Here is a 17295-nt window from a genome sequence, read left to right as displayed (position 1 = left end):
AATATAGCACTTTAGACTGCTAGGTAAAACCAATGCCTTGTATTTAGAATGACAAATTAATAATCATTGCCATCTGCAGGCAACAACAAAAACAAAAATCTCTGGTTTATACCAACTTGTTTGATCAAAGGCAATTTCAAGTGAACAAAATAATTATAGTTCCAGGGAACAACACACACATATATAAAAACATACTTGTCTATTTCCTGCCCTCTATATTTGCATTGGTGCAAACAGTACCCAGAGCAATCAGAAGAACAATATTGAGCAAAAGCAGTTGCATTGGCAGCCATGAGGTCACAATTTTTACTAAATAATACAGAATGAGAACATGAGGAAATGGGACATAGAGGTATCCCCAATAGCAGTTTTTTTTTTAGCATCATTATGATTATAACTACTCTCAGTTTACAAGTCCAATTAATTCATTCCAACACCCTCTGCAACTCTTTCTGAGCAAATAAGTAATTTAAGTTACTGATAAGTCAAACTGATAACCAGTCACCTGCCTAGTGTCCATACTCAACTCAAGCCTATGTTATCTTGACAGATTGGATAAAGCAATTTAAACCTTATTAAAGCAAAGGTTTGATGTATTCCAATCCATTACGTTTACATATATAAATACACTGTGGAAAAAATACTACTACATCTCAGCTGGAAATGTGTTTTGATACGATGTTTTCAAGAAACAGTGCTTTTTAAAGATGTCCTTGAGTAGTCTAATAATTTTTCTCAATGGGAACTGCTATTGGCAGTCAGAGGGAACACTTCTTCATTGTTCTGTACATTGCTGGATGTTTAGCATTCCTAGATCCCAACCACTAAGTGCCAGTAGATTGTCCCAGTCATATACTTGGGATATATGTATGGGAACCAGAAATGATCCAATATATTTCAGAATGGCCCCCAAGGAAACAATGCTGCCCTCTCTCCCAATTAAAAACCTTTGAGAAGGCTTCCCCGAAAAAGCTGAAGGATTTAGTCATTTCCCTATTGCAGGGTCAAGTATTCTTTAGAGAAATTCTAAATCAAAGAAAAGAGAGCTAATTCTAGAGGATAATTTCTAATGAGCCATAAAAATGCTCGTCCTTACTTCTACCCCTTTCTAAATGATGCCTAAACGATTTTCTAATCTGAAATTAGAAACTTTAAAGGAAACATACTTGTCAAAAACTAAGATAAATAAGATAAAATAAAATAAAATAAAATGAAAATACTTATAAAATGTTAAGTTCTGTATGACAAAAGCAGAATACAAAATAAAAAACATAAAACTAGAAATGTAATTGCAGGGATTAATAGCTTAAACATACAAAAAATCCCCACACAGCAATGAGGAAAAACTAATGTCCAGTAAAAAATTGAACTGAGGAATTAGCAAGCAAACAATTAGCAAAATGGCTAATAACAGAAAAAATATATTCAACCTCATTAGTAATCGAGTATAAATAATACACATTTAAGCAATGAAATATAAATATACTTATTTGTTTTACCTACAGTGAAAATATTGTTAAATGAAAATACTCAGTATTGGTAAGGATGTCTACCCAAAGGAACTCCATTCTGTTCCGTGGGAGACCCATCCAGGACAGAGACGTCCGCCTGGAGGTAATCTCCATTCCGGCTCCAGGAGCATCCCGCCAGTCTCTAGTGGTTCCAAAGGACGCTTTGTAGCCAGGTAGAGTTCGGTATCCGTTTCCGCCTATAGGCGAGAGGAAGGCAATGGGAAACCCCCAATCCAAAATACCTAGAGATTCCCCTTTAGGGTGTCTTCTAAAAAAATCTCAAAACTTTGCAATTAGAACAAGATCTCAGGTGAAGGCGATTGGTGTTCCTCTCCACTGTGGCATGGCCACAATATAAATTAGACAATCAGTCTCAATGGCCGCCTGAGGACACTCTAGACCATAACATTTTAATCGACCTCAGTAGTTTCTGCCAACGCTTAGGCAAGTGGTCCGAAATTAATTATATACAAGGATTTTGGGCCTTGCGTTCTTGTCGGGACCTGTGTAGCCAGTGTTCCTTGGCTCAAGTCATGTTGGCTAAGGATGCAGGTCTAACAAAGTCCAAAAAAGAGGAGTCATCTTTTCTGTCTGAGTTGCCCGAAGACCTTACTTCCCCTCTCTCCCTTCCACTCCCGCCCTATACTCCACCTCCCCTCCCGCTTCGGCCCCACCTTCTCTTTTGGCTCCACCTCCCCTCCCGCTCTCGCTGTTGTTCTGCCTCCCTCCTCAGTCCCTCCCACCATTGTTGAGGCTACACTTCCCTCCGACCCCTCGGCACTTCCACCTGGTCATCTTAGTTCGCCTATCTCTGCCCATACCCGCTCTAAAGATTGCCTAACTGTCCCCACTCCTACTCCCACCCTATCCAACCCCCCTGCAGTCTTAGCACCCTTGCGTGAGGTGGCTGGAACAGAGGGTATAGTTAGAGTTCATGTTCCCTTCTCACTAGCAGATCTTTCAAAGATTGAAAAATGCTTAGGAGATTTTTCTGCCAATCCTATAATTTACACCAAAGAATTTAGATACCTTTGCCAGGCCTATGATTTAACCTGGCATGATCTCCAGGTTATTCTTACCTCTACTCTAAACCCTGAGGAGCAAGAGCACATACTAGGGGCAACCAGGCAGCATGCCAACCAATTACACTTAACAGACCCTGCCTTCCCACTAGGGGAACAAGCAGTCCCCTCTATAGACCCAGACTGGGACTCTCAAGTAGGCCAGCCAGGCTGCCGAAGACGAGATATGATGACTCAATGTCTTCTGGCTGGTATGCAGGCAGCCTCAAATAAAGTAGTAAATTTTAATAAACTAAAATTATTCAAGGTCCAGATGAGAACCCGGCCACATTTTTAAACAGGCTAACTGAGGCTTTAATTAAATACACTCGGTTAGACCCAGCTTCCCCAGCCAGGGCCACTATTCTAGCATCATATTTTATTTCACAATCGGCCTCGGATATTCGGAAAAAACTCCAAAAGGCAGAGGATGGACCTCAAACTCCTATTCATGAACTAGTCAAGTCGGCCTTCAAGGTCTATAATTCAAGGGAGGAAATGGCTGAGACCCAACAACAGGCCCACCTAAGACAGAAGGTACAGCTCCAGACTCAAGCCTTAGTTGCTACTTTGCAGCCTAGCCATAACCAAAACCAGAGAGCAAAACCCCCAGAAGCTCAAAGACAATAAAAGGGGCTTGCTATAAATGCGGTGTCCCAGGGCGTTGGGCTAATAGATGTCCACAGAGTCCCCAACCACCTGAGCCAATGCAGCCATGCTTTAAGTGTAGAGTAGCTGGACACTGGGCTAGAAAGTGTCCTAACCCTCGTCTGCCAACAACTCCTTGTCCAGCGTGCCATGAAGAAGGGCACTGGAAGTCTCACTGCCCCACCCTGAAAACGGGCATGGTGCCTCAACGTGATGTCCCTTCTCAGGACCCTGGGAGCTCCTTCCATCCTGGGAGCTCTTACATCTGGATGATGACTGAAGGTGCCGGGACTCGGGGACCCCCATCACCCTCACCAAGCTGTGGGTAACTCTCCTGGTAGTGGGTAAGACAATTAATTTTTTAATCAACAGTGGGGCTACCTACTCTGTTTTGCTGTCTTTCGAAGGGCCTAGCCTTTCCTCCAATATTTCTGTTGTAGGAGTCAATGGCTCCCCGTCCAGCCCTCGGAAAACCCCACCCCTTAATTGCTGCCTGGCCAACAACTATTTTGCACACTCGTTCCTCATTATCCCCTCATGCCCCACTCCCCTACTGGGCCTAGATGTTTTAAGTCAACTGAAAGCCCGTATCTCTATCCCTACTAATGCCCCCCACACCACCTGCCATCTGCTTCTAGTATTGACTAACTCAAATGACTCCAACAATCCTACTAACCCTTTCCCCGATTTCCCCATTCCTATCAACCCCCAAGTGTGGGACACCTCCACTCCTGTCGTGGTGGACCATCATCCACCAATACTTATAAAACTTAAAAACCCATCTCAGTTTCCAACCCGCCCACAGTTCTCTCTCCACAACACTTACAAGGACTAAAACCAATCATTACTAGGTTACTCAGCCAACACATCCTCATCCCCATTCATTCTCCCTGTAACACCCACTCTGTCATCTGGAAAAAGAGAGGGTTCCTAACCAACAGTGGCACCCCTATAGTCAACAAAAAACACAGACACTCAAACTGCTAGATGCTTTATCAGCGCCTTCCAGAGCAGCCATCATACACTGTAAAGGTCATCAGACTCCATCTAACTCGGTGGCGGCTGGCAATAATTTTGCCGACACCACTGCCAAGTCGGCTGCTGGATTCTCCACTCCCACGCTTCCCTCTATTTGTTTTCTCTCTCCTCAATATACCCCTACTTATACCCAAGAGGAAAAGACCAAACTATTACAAGATTCAACAGCCAAACTAACCACAGACAATGGGATTTACCTCAATAATAAATTAGTTATTTCTGAAACTCAACTCCACACCATTCTAAAAGACATACATAATTCCCTACACATAGGACCCAAAGCTCTATATAACCTCCTAAGCCCCCTCATTCACTGCCCCACACTCATGAAACACCTAATTATAATCAACCAACAGTGCTCCACATGTCTCAAGTCAAATCCTCAAGGCGCATTGCACAACCCCCATCCGAGCCATCAACTCAGAGGGCACAACCAGGCAAAGATTGGCAAATTGACTTTCAGCAACAACAACATTAACAACAACACCTGACTCTTCCATCACTCCCAACAGAGCACCACTCTATTTTTTAGATGAGATGCTACCTGATTCATGAATCACAAATAAAAGCCAATTTGACCATTTAACTAAACTTGTTGGAATTTTGTCTCTTAACATTTATCATGAGCTACTATGCTGAATGATCTGTTGTCAACTAGGCATCACCATCATTCCTTTTAAGGTCTTCTCCCACAATCCATTTACCTAAGACGTGGAACTCCCCATAGAAGTCACTCAAGATTTGGAAGACAGAAGAAAAAGAGAATTTCTATCCTCTAGAGGCAACTTCATCTTGACTGAAGCAAATGAGAGCCTCAGAATGACTCCCTGGTGAGCTCTTGAGAAGTCATCTGTGTCACTGCTACACTCGGAGGCAGTGGGGGACCTCTTAGAGATTCCTAAGACTTGTAGAAGCTTGCTGGTAAGTTCCTGAGAGGCCCCTGCCCTGTCACTTCTGGATGAGATCTCCAGTGTCTACTTCCCTCCATGGCTTCCTGGACTTCAATACTTTCCAGCTTTTCCAACAGTCAAGCAAGTCCTTAATTCCTTTTTTTTTTTCTTTTTTATTATACTTTAAGTTCTAGGGTACATGTGCATGACGTTTATATCATGTATAACTCCCCAATGCAATCCCTCCCTTCTCCCCCCTCCCCATGATAGGCCCCAGTGTGTGATGTTCCCCTTCCCGAGTCCAAGTGATCTCATGTTCAGTTCCCACCTATGAGTGAGAACATGCGGTGTTTGGTTTTCTCTTCTTGTGATAGTTTGCTAAGAATGATGGTTTCCAGCTGCATCCATGTCCCTACAAAGGACGCAAACTCATCCTTTTTGATGGCTGCATAATATTCCATGGTGTATATGTGCCACATTTTCTTAATCCAGTCTGTCACAGATGGACATTGGGTTGATTCCAAGTCTTTGCTATTGTGAATAGTGCCACAATAAACATACGTGTGCATGTGTCTTTGTAGTAGAATAATTTATAATCCTTTGGGTATATACCCAGTAGTGGGATGGCTGGGTCATATGGTACATCTAGTTCTAGATCCTTGAGGAATCGCCATACTGTTTTCCATAATGGTTGAACTAGTTTACAATCCCACCAACAGTGTAAAAGTGTTCCTATTTCTCCACATCCTCTCCAACACCTGTTGTTTCCTGACTTCTTAATGATTGCCATTCTAACTGGTGTGAGATGGTATCTCATTGTGGTTTTGATTTGCATTTCTCTGATGGCCAGTGATGATGAGCATTTTTTCATGTGTCTGTTGGCGGTATGGATGTCTTCTTTTGAGAAATGTCTGTTCATATCCTTTCCCCACTTTTTGATGGGGTTGTTTGTTTTTTTCTTGTATATTTGTTTGAGTTCTTTGTAGATTCTGGATATTAGCCTTTGTCAGATGAGTAGGTTGCAAAAATTTTTCCCATTCTGTAGGTTGCCTGTTCACTCTGATGGTAGTTTCTTTAGCTGTGCAAAAGCTCTTTAGTTTAATTAGATCCCATGTGTCAATTTTGCTTTTGCTGCCGTTGCTTTTGGTGTTTTAGACATGAAGTCCTTGCCCATGCCTATGTCCTGAATGGTACTACCTAGATTTTCTTCTAGGGTTTTTATGGTATTAGGTCTAACATTTAAGTCTCTAATCCATCTTGAATTAATTTTCATATAAGGGGTAAGGAAAGGATCCAGTTTCAGCTTTCTACTTATGGCTAGCCAATTTTCCCAGCACCATTTATTAAATAGGGAATCCTTTCCCCATTTCTTGTTCTTTCAGGTTTGTCAAAGATCAGATGGCTGTAGATGTGTGGTATTATTTCTGAGGACTCTGTTCTGTTCCATTGGTCTATATCTCTGTTGTGGTACCAGTACCATGCTGTTTTGGTTACTGTAGCCTTGTAGTATAGTTTGAAGTCAGGTAGCGTGACGCCTCCAGCTTTGTCCTTTTGACTTAGGATTGTCTTGGCAAGCGGGCTTTTTTTGTTCCATAAACTTTAAAGCCGTTTTTTCCAATTCTGTGAAGAAAGTCATTGGTAGCTTGATGGGGATGGCATTGAATCTATAAATCACCTTGGGCAGTATGGCCATTTTCACGATATTGATTCTTCCTATCCATGAGCATGGTATGTTCTTCCATTTCTTTGTGTCCTCTTTGATTTCACTGAGCAGTGGTTTGTAGTTCTCCTTGAAGAGGTCCTTTACATCCTTGTAAGCTGGATTCCTAGGATTTTATTCTCTTTGAAGCAATTGTGAATGGAAGTTCATTCATGATTTGGCTCTCTGCTTGTCTGTTACTGGTGTATAAGAATGCTTGTGATTTTTGCACATTCATTTTGTATCCTGAGACTTTGCTGAAGTTGCTTATCAGCTTAAGGAGATTTTGGGCTGAGACGATGGGGTTTTCTAAATATACAATCATGTCATCTGCAAACAGGGACAATTTGACTTCTTCTTTTCCTAACTGGATACCTTGATTTCTTTCTCTTGCCTGATTGCCCTAGCCAGAACTTCACCACTATGTTGAATAGGAGTGGTGAGAGAGGGCATCCCTGTCTTGTGCCAGTTTTCAAAGGGAATTTTTCCAGTTTTTGCCCATTCAGTATGATATTAGCTGTGGGTTTGTCATAAATAGCTCTTATTATTTTGAGGTACGTTCCATCAATACCTAATTTATTGAGCGTTTTTAGCATAAAGGGCTGTTGAATTTTGTCAAAAGCCTTTTCTGCATCTATTGAGATAATTATGTGGTTCTTGTCTTTGGTTCTTGATATGCTGGATTACGTTTATTGATTTGCGAATGTTGAACCAGCCTTGCATCCCAGGGATGAAGCCCACTTGATCATGGTGGATAAGCTTTTTGATGTGCTACTGAATCCGGTTTGCCGGTATTTTATTGAGGATTTTTGCATCGATGTTCATCAGGGATATTGGTCTAAAATTCTCTTTTTTTGTTGTGTCTCTGCCAGGCTTGGTATCAGGATGATGTTGGCCTCAAAAAGAGTTAGGGAGGATTCCTCTTTTTCTATTGATTGAAATAGTTTCAGAAGGAATGGTACCAGCTCCTCCTTGTACCTCTGGTAGAATTCAGCTGTGAATCCATCTGGTCCTGGACTTTTTTTGGTGGGTAGGCTATTAATTGTTGCCTCAATTCAGAGCCTGCTATTGGTCTATTCAGGGATTCAACTTCTTCCTGGTTTAGTCTTGGGAGAGTGTAAGTGTCCAGGAAATTATCCATTTCTTCTAGATTTTCTAGTTGATTTGCGTAGAGGCATTTATAGTATTCTCTGATGGTTGTTTGTATTTCTGTGGGGTCGGTGGTGATATCCCCTTTATCATTTTTATTGCGTCTATTTGATTCCTCTCTCTTTTCTTCTTATTAGTCTAGCTAGCGGTCTGTCAATTTTGTTGATCTTTTCAAAAAACCAACTCCTGGATTCATTGATTTTTTGGAGGGTTTTTTGTGTCTCTATCTCCTTCAGTTCTGCTCTGATCTTAGTTATTTCTTGCCTTCTGCTAGCTTTTTTTTTTTTTTGAGACGGAGTCTCGCTCTGTCGCCCAGGCTGGAGTGCAGTGGCCGGATCTCAGCTCACTGCAAGCTCCACCCCGGGTTCACGCCATTCTCCTGCCTCAGCCTCCCGAGTAGCTGGGACTACAGGCGCCCACCACCTCGCCTGGCTAGTTTTTGTATTTTTTAGTAGAGACGGGGTTTCACCATGTTAGTCAGGATGGTCTCGATCTCCTGACCTCGTGATCCGCCGTCTCGGCCTCCCAAAGTGCTGTGATTACAGGCTTGAGACACCGCGCCCGGCCTCTGCTAGCTTTTGAATGTGTTTGCTCTTGCCTCTCTAGTTCTTTTAATTGTGATGTTAGAGTGAATTTTAGATCTTTCCTGCTTTCTCTTGTGGGCATTTAGTGCTATAAATTTCCTTCTACACACTGCTTTAAATGTGTCCAGAGATTCTGGTATGTTGTATCTTTGTTCTCATTGGTTTCAAAGAACATCTTTATTTCTGCTTTCATTTCGTTATGTACCCAGTAGTCATTCAGGAGCAGGTTGTTCAGTTTCCATGTAGTTGAGCGGTTTGGATTGAGTTTCTTAGTCCTGAGTTCTAGTTTGATTGCACTGTGGTCTGAGAGACAGTTTGTTATAATTTCTGTTCTTGTACATTTGCTGAGGAGTGCTTTACTTCCAATTATGTGGTCAATTTTGGAATAAGTGTGATGTGGTGCTGAGAAGAATGTATATTCTGTTGATTGGGGTGGAGAGTTCTATAGATGTCTATTAGGTCTGCTTGGTGCAGAGATGAGTTCAATTCCTGGATATCCTTGTTAACTTTCTGTCTCGTTGATCTGTCTAATGTTGACAGTGGAGTGTTGAAGTCTCCCATTATTATTGTATGGGAGTCTAAGTCTCTTTGTAGGTCTCTAAGGACTTGCTTTATGAATCTGGGTGCTCCTGTATTGGTGCATATATATTTAGGAGAGTTAGCTCTTCCTGTTGAATTGATCCCTTACCATTATGTAATGGCCTTCTTTGTCTCTTTTGATCTTTGATGGTTTAAAGTCTGTTTTATCAGAGACTAGGATTGCAACCCCTGCTTTTTTTTGTTCTCCATTTGCTGGTAGATCTTCCTCCATCCCTTTATTTTGAGCCTATGTATGTCTCTGCATGTGAGATGGGTCCTGAACACAGCAGACTGATGGGTCTTGACTCTTTATCCAGTTTGCCAGTCTGTGTCTTATAATTGGAGCATTTAGTCCATTGACATTTAACGTTAATATTGTTATGTGTGAACTTGATCCTGTCATTATGATATTAACTGGTTATTTTGCTCGTTAGTTGATGCAGTTTCTTCCTAGCCTCGATGGTCTTTACATTTTGGCATGTTTTTGCAATGGCTGGTACCGGTTGTTCCTCTCCATGTTTAGGGCTTCCTTCAGGGTCTCTTGTAAGGCAGGCCTGGTGGTGACAAAATCTCTAAGCATTTGCTTATCTGTAAAGGATTTTATTTCTCCTTCACTGATGAAGCTTAGTTTGGCTGGATATGAAATTCTGGGTTGAAAATTCTTTTCTTAAGAACGTTGAATATTGGCCCCCACTCTCTTCTGGCTTGTAGAGTTTCTGCCGAGAGGTCTGCTGTTATTCTGATGGGCTTCCCTTTGTGGGTAACCCGACCTTTCTCTCTGGCTGCCCTTAAGATTTTTTCCTTCATTTCAACTTTGGTGAATCTGGCAATTATGTGTCTTGGAGTTGCTCTTCTGGAGGAGTATCTTTGTGGCATTCTCTGTATTTCCTGAATTTGAATGTTGGCCTGCCCTATTAGGTTGGGGAAGTTCTCCTGGATGATATCCTGAAGAGTGTTTTCCAACTTGGTTCCATTTTCCCCCTCACTTTCAGGCACCCCAATCAGACCTAGATTTGGTCTTTTTACATAATCCCATACTTCTTGCAGGCTTTGTTCATTTCTTTTCTTCTTTTTTCTTTTGGTTTTCTCTTCTCGCTTCATTTCATTCATTTGATCCTCAATCGCTGATACTCTTTCTTCCAGTTGATCGAGTCGGTTACTGAAGCTTGTGCATTTGTCACGTATTTCTCGTGTCATGGTTTTCATTTCTGTCATTTCGTTTATGATCTTCTCTGCATTAACTAGTCTAGCTGTCAATTCTCCACTTTTTTTTCAAGATTTTTAGTTTCTTTGCGCTGGGTCCGTAATTCCTCCTTTAGCTCTGAGAGGTTTGATGGACTGAAGCCTTCTTCTCTCATCTCGTCAAAGTCATTCTCTGACCAGCTTTGATCCGTTGCTGGCGATGGGCTGCACTCCTTTGCAGGGGGGAGATGCACTCTTATTTTTTGAATTTCCAGCTTTTCTGCCCTGCTTCTTCCCCATCTTTGTGGTTTTATCTGTCTCTGGACTTTGATGATGGTGACGTACTGATGGGGTTTTGGTATAGGTGTCCTTCCTGTTTGATAGTTTTCCATCTGACAGTCAGAAGGACTGTCTGTTGGTCTGTTGGAGATTGCTTGAGGTCCACTCCAGATCCCGTTTGCCTGGGTATCAGCAGCAGAGGTTGCCGAAGATAGAATATTGCTGAACAGCGAGTGTACCTGTATGATTCTTTCTTTGGAAGTTTCCTCTCAGGGGTGACGCCACCCTGTGAGGTGTGTGTGTCAGACTGCCCTAGTGGGGGATGTCTCCCAGCTAGGCTACTCAGGGGTCAGGGACCCACCTGAGCAGGCAGTCTGTCCGTTCTCAGATCTCAACCTCCGCGTTAGGAGATCCACGGCTCTCCCCAAAGCTGTCAGACAGAGTCGTTCGCGTCTGCCCCGGCCCCCGCTCTTTCCCATAATGGACTGCAGCTGTGCGCTGTCCACAGAGGTAGAGTCTACAGAGACAGGCAGGCTTCCTTGAGCTGCTGTGAGCTCCACCCAGTTCGAGCTTCCCAACTTCTTTGTTTACCTACTTAAGCCTCAGCAATGGCGGGCGCCCCTCCCCCAGCCTCGCTGCTGCCTTGCGGATAGATCGCCGCAGATGGCTGTGTTAGCAGTGAGGGAGGCTCCGTGGGCGTGGGACCCTCCCGGCCAGGTGTGGGATATGTTCTCCTTGTGTGCCTGTTTCCTTAAAGCGCAGTATTGGGGTGGGAGTTACCCGATTTTCCAGGTGTTGTGTGTCTCAGTTCCCCTGGCTAGGAAAAGGGATTCCCTTCCCCCTTGCGCTTCCAGGTGAGGCGATGCCTCGCCCTGCTTCAACTCACGCTGGTCAGGCTGCAGCAGCTGACCAGCACCGATTGTCCCGCACTCCCTAGAGAGATGACCCCAGTACCTCAGTTGAAAATGCAGAAATCACCGGTCTTCTGTGTCGCTCGCGCTGGGAGTTGGAGACTGGAGCTGTTCCTATTCGGCCATCTTGCTCCGCCCCCCAAGCCCCTAATTCCTAATAACAAACTCCTTCTGCCTCCAAAACATGGAGTGTCTTCTGTTTTCCTGACCAACCCTGACTGACTCAGACACATAGCTAGATAATTCACATAACTAGGTAATTCTACAATATTGCTGTAGTGTCATGAAAACCAGACATCAGATTTTGTGAGAATTGAGTAACAGGAAAGTATCCCAGCTTTAGAAGATTAAGGGAGGCTTCCCAGAGAAACTGACAGCTAAGGTAAGTCTGAAAAATGAAAATAAATTATCCAGGTGCAAAGAAAGATTCAGAAACTAAGATATTTAGAAAGAAAGTTAGGTTTTTAGAAGGACTGGATAACCAAAAATAAAAGTATATTTAAAGGGGAAAACACACAAGACTAAAACAGTTACCAAACTTACAATAACCTGTTGGTGAAGAATAAAACAACAGGTTTCTTGCATGATTACCATTCCTGTAAAGCTCATTATACGTTTGTAGAAATCAGTGTGGCAAAATGCAGTAATGCTGTTGGTGCTTCATCTGCCTCAAACCCTTACCAGATTAGTACACCAAGTTCCCCAGCTGCTGTGAGTGATAGCCACCAATGGCTCACAAGTGCACACTTCTCTGAAGAATTGCTATTCACCTGGAAGTTTCTGGAGGACTTTGCCTTCCTCCAAAGGCATTCACAACTGAGGGCTGATATACAGGCCTGCAAAACCTGACCCCCTCACCTAAGGTGATGCCAACTTTGTGATGCTTTTCAAACTCTCTGTGGGAGTAGGCTAAGGATGAACTACCACAGAAAATTCATCTTTGCTTAACTTTTCCTCTGTCCTAGGGTTACACGCCTGTAACCCTAGCACTTTGGGAGGTCGAGGCAGGCAGACTGCCTGAGCTCAGGAGTTCAAGACCAACCTGGGCAACATGGTGAAACCCCATCTCTACCATAATACAAAAAAATTAGCTGGACATGGTGGCACATGCCTGTAGTCCCAGCTACCTGGGAGGGTAAGGCAGGAGAATTACTTGAACCCAGAAGGTGGAGGTTTCAGTGAGCTGAGATTGTGCCACTGCACTCCAGCCTGGGTGACAGAGCAAGACTCTGTCTCCTAAATAAATAAATACATGTGTATGCCTTTTTCTTGTTAATCTCTATTTTGTTACAAGTGCCTCAGCCATGAACCTAGGGTGGATGAGGAAAATATTATTTTCCTTTCCTACACGTACAGCCTTTGTTCTCCACTGAGTAGAGTAATGCCTGACAAGAAAGCACTGAACACAGGATTGTTGAAGGAATGCCTCAATGCAGAAGTGAAATAAAACTGCACAAAAAATTCCTTCTGGTGTTTAACAATGTTCTGGTCCTTATATTAAGAAGAGGAGTCAAGGAGGGCGACTGAGTGTGTGAGTTATACAGAGTATGTGGAGATTAATCTATCTAGATTAATGTTAGCACACAGGACATGGTTTGTTTGACCTGAGAATTCTTAAACATTTTAATTGATATTTTAAAATCAGGAATTTTTTTCACAAAAATCTGGGTATCTGGATTCTCTCACAATAAAAGACCACCAGTGTTGCCACATGGCATCAAAAGCCTCGATCTGAGGAGTGGACTGTGCCTGGGCTTTCTTTGCCATTGGCCACAGCTCCCCACCCCTGCCCAAGAGGCTTCACAGGTCCACCTGCCTGGCCCCTTGCAGCATATGTTCTGGTTGGGTTATAATGTATGACGTTACATATCACATGGTCCATATGTCCACTGCTGTTATCACAAACTTTGCTGCCAGTTCTAGTCCTTTTGCATTGCTACAAAGGAATACCTGACACTGGGTAACTTATAAAGAAAAGAGGTTTATTGACTGACAGTTCTGCAGGCTGTACAAGCATGGCACCTGAATCTGCTAGGCTTCTGGGGAGATCTCAGGGAAGTTTTGCTCATGGTAGAAGACAAAGGAAGAGCAGGCAGGTATGTGGCCAGAAAAGGAGCAACCAGATCTCATGTGAACTAACTGAGCAAGAACTCACTCATCAACAAGGGGATGGCACTAAGCCGTTCATAAGAGATCTGACCCCATAACCCAAATACATCCCACTAGGCTCACCTCCAACATTGGAGGTCACATTTCAACATAATTTTGGAGGGAACAAGCATCTAAACCATATTACTGCACAAAGAAGAACTCACATCTCCCCCCCTTCCCCAGTGGCCCTCCCCAACCCTTGCTTCCTCCTGTATTCACTATCAGCTAGGGAGACCACCTCCCCCACCACTAGCCAAGGTGAATCAGAGTCAGGGCGGAGCACGGGGAACAGTGTCAGGAAGATGGAAGAAAGGTGGCTTTGCAATGCAATCCAAAGTCTGTGACATTACGTATCACATGGCACAGTATGACAAAGATGTGTACAAGGTCATTAGCTGGGGTTTTGGTTTTAATCTATGACCACGAAAAGTGCTAAACTACAAATTAACAGATGCACAAGATTCAGATGTTAAAACCGACAGGAAAATTACCCTGTTTGTGGGACAGTCAGTTGAGTATCATCTTGTGCCACCTTGTGGTCATTTGGGAGCATACAACCTAGATAACTCCTGTGCCAAATACAACAGATAATGTCTTACATTGTCCTTGGTCACAGGATAATGTAATAGGATTGCTATAAGGTTGCCTTTGGTGTGTTTAGCAAAGCTCTGAAGCTAGCATTTCATTGAATTTGATCTGTTCAGTTGGTACAGAGCCCCAGAAACCCAGCCACTTTATGCAATAATGAATCATTCTTTTTTTTTTTTTTTTTTGAGACGGAGTTTTGCTCTTTTTGCCCAGGCTGGAGTGCAATGGCGTGATCTTGGCTCACCACAACCTCCACCTACTGGGTTCAAGCGATTCTCCTGCCTCAGCCTCCAGAGTAGCTGGGATTACAGGTATGTACCACCAGGCCTGGCTAATTTTGTATTTTTAGTAGAGACGGGGTTTCTCCATGTTGGTCAGGCTGGTTGCCAACTCCTAACCTCAGTTGATCCGCCCGCCTCGGCCTCCCAAAGTGCTGGCATTACAGGCGTGAGCCACCGTGCCCGGCCTCAATCATTCTTTTTAACTGTGTTTTCTTCTCACTCCCTGAAATGGACCAACACACATGCTGGGTTCTTCCCTTTCCCTCCACTTTCAAACCTGCTGCTCCATAACTTCCAACATTTCCACTACAACCACTGCCTGTGAGTTCAATTCTGTGAAGCATGAAGTTAATGGATAGAGGATACAGCTTTGCTGGTAGGAACTAAAGGCACTTCTTGCACAGAAAGAAGGTCATTGTAATGGGGGCTCACCAAGTTCTATGAATCATCTGTCTACATACAAAAATTGCCTTATAATATAGAACTCTTTTCTGTGGTATGCATTATAATTGACAGGCAATTCCATTGGCCACAAATTGGCCATCTTCTTGTTCAATGTTTGGGCTGTTTGTACATTGTTTCTTCAACCATAAAATGGGGATGGTACCAACAGTGGTTGCCTCCCAGAATTGTCATAGAGACTGAATATGGTCGTACACCAGTGTTAGGTGCAGTGTAAGTCATCAGTACACGTTAGCTGATATTACGTGTAAACTAAGTGCTTAATACACATTTTGTCTTTTAACTACATTTGCATAAACTGAGACAAGTCAGGGTTTAGTAGAGTGGGTGATTATGAAAATGAGTTTATGTAGATTTTTGCTACATTCAAAAAGCAAATAACAGATTTGAGGTTGTCCACATCTTTTCTTACCTTCCAGAGTATAAAGGATCTCACTTATGTAAGAATGCACATTGTGCAGGTATCTTTAGGCTAGTGGATCAAAGAAGAGGGAGACAAAAGGTTCACAAAAACAATACATATACAACTTCGTAGTGGCCAGTACAACAGTCATATGATGTCTACAAGTTAAAACTGCTCACTAACTACTTATAGCAAATTATTAAAACTGCTAATTACTTATAGCAAATTATAGAACTTCTAGGCTTGGATGATTTTATGAAATAAAGATGTCATCTCTTCAATTTAGCATAAGATAGTTTCCTCACACTACTACCTTTCAGAAAAGACATAAAATTGCCTCCAGAGAAAAAAAAATATGTTGCGGCTGCCACCCTGTGGTTTTGTTTTATATTGTAGCCCTCTGATATTAAATAAATGTTTTATATAGCCACAACCAACTTCTAAAATATACTGGCAATTTCTAGGTATGGCTTTCTTCCTAGTATTGTTAAAAATTCACCAAATTGCAAAGAGGACTATGAATTAGTTTATTGGTATCAATTTATTGACTAGGTGGGACCTGAAATCGGGTAAAAACTCACAGAGATCAAAATCACATCTAAGTCACAGAAGATCTAAATTGCACCACTGATGCATACACATACATGCTCATGACAACTTTAAAAAATTAAAATAGTATCTTATGCTGAAATTTGTAGATATCCTAAATAACTTATGAGCTACCCATAAAATAGACCATATACTCCCATTAACAAGACAGAAGTAGAGAAAAAATATGGAATTATATTTTTTTCCATGTACATAATTATATTCTACAGTCTATCCCTTTGAAAAGTAATAGAGTAGGGGTTAAGCATAAGGTCTCTAAAACTCTGAACCTGGGATCCAATATTCCACTTCTATTATGTGTTAGCTATGTGATCTCAGGCATGCAATGTAACCCCTCTGTATGTTGCTCTCCTTATCCACAAAACATGGATGAGCTCAAAGGAACAAACTTCACAAGCTGTTGTGAAGACTGATTACAGCTTTTAGAGCAGTCCTTGGCACTCAGGAAGGATAACCAATTAATGTTAACATTTGCTCTGTATAACCAAAATTATAATAGTATGAGCCAAATTGGCTTTATTGCTAGAAATCAGCCTTTCCCCTTCAAACTGTTCCATTTCTCACCAGTGATCAGATACTGATTCCCCCATTTCTTTCATTCTGCCTCCTTCTGCCAACACACTGATGTCATGGCTGCTGCTGACCCCTGAAGGGTAATTTTCTGCTGGAGTTGGAGGCCCTCAAATGACTGACCGCAGGATGTCAAACTTGCGCCTGAGTAGGGTTTGCTATATTTCTTCTCTTTTATCCTTTTTGAATATGTTTTGTTGTTGCTGCAGTTATTCTATTCCTGCTGCATTATATAGTGGACAGATGGGGAGCAGATCACTTTTTTCTTAGTTCATGAAGTACCATCTCCAGCCCTGAAATAGATTTCTACATAAGTACATCACCCAAAGATCCTAAACTCTGGGCTTGGAGTCCTTGCACAGTGGAATTCCTCAGTTGTAACCCTCCAAAGGGGGTGAATATATTTCTTTCACAGGAGAGTGAATTCAATATTTTGTTACTGAAGAGCAGATTTGGGGAGTCGCTAGTGCTATTCTCCAGATATTTTATTTTCCTTTCTGGTACATGCTCCCTTGAAGTTAGGTGTGGCGATATGACTTATACATAACGTGAACAAAAGTGATGTGTCACTTCAGAGTGGAAGCTTTAAGTTTCAGTAACTAATTCACCACTTTATCCCCTGCCTTGCTGATGGTGGAATTATGTCAAGGTTGTGCCTCCATCAGCCTGGGTTCCAGAGTGCTTATAACCCCCTCAACAA

This window comes from Trachypithecus francoisi, unplaced genomic scaffold (assembly GCF_009764315.1).
Source record: "Trachypithecus francoisi isolate TF-2019V2 unplaced genomic scaffold, Tfra_2.0 Contig00279, whole genome shotgun sequence".
Taxonomy (NCBI): Eukaryota; Metazoa; Chordata; class Mammalia; order Primates; family Cercopithecidae; genus Trachypithecus; species Trachypithecus francoisi.
Note: the sequence above shows the minus strand (reverse complement) of the source record.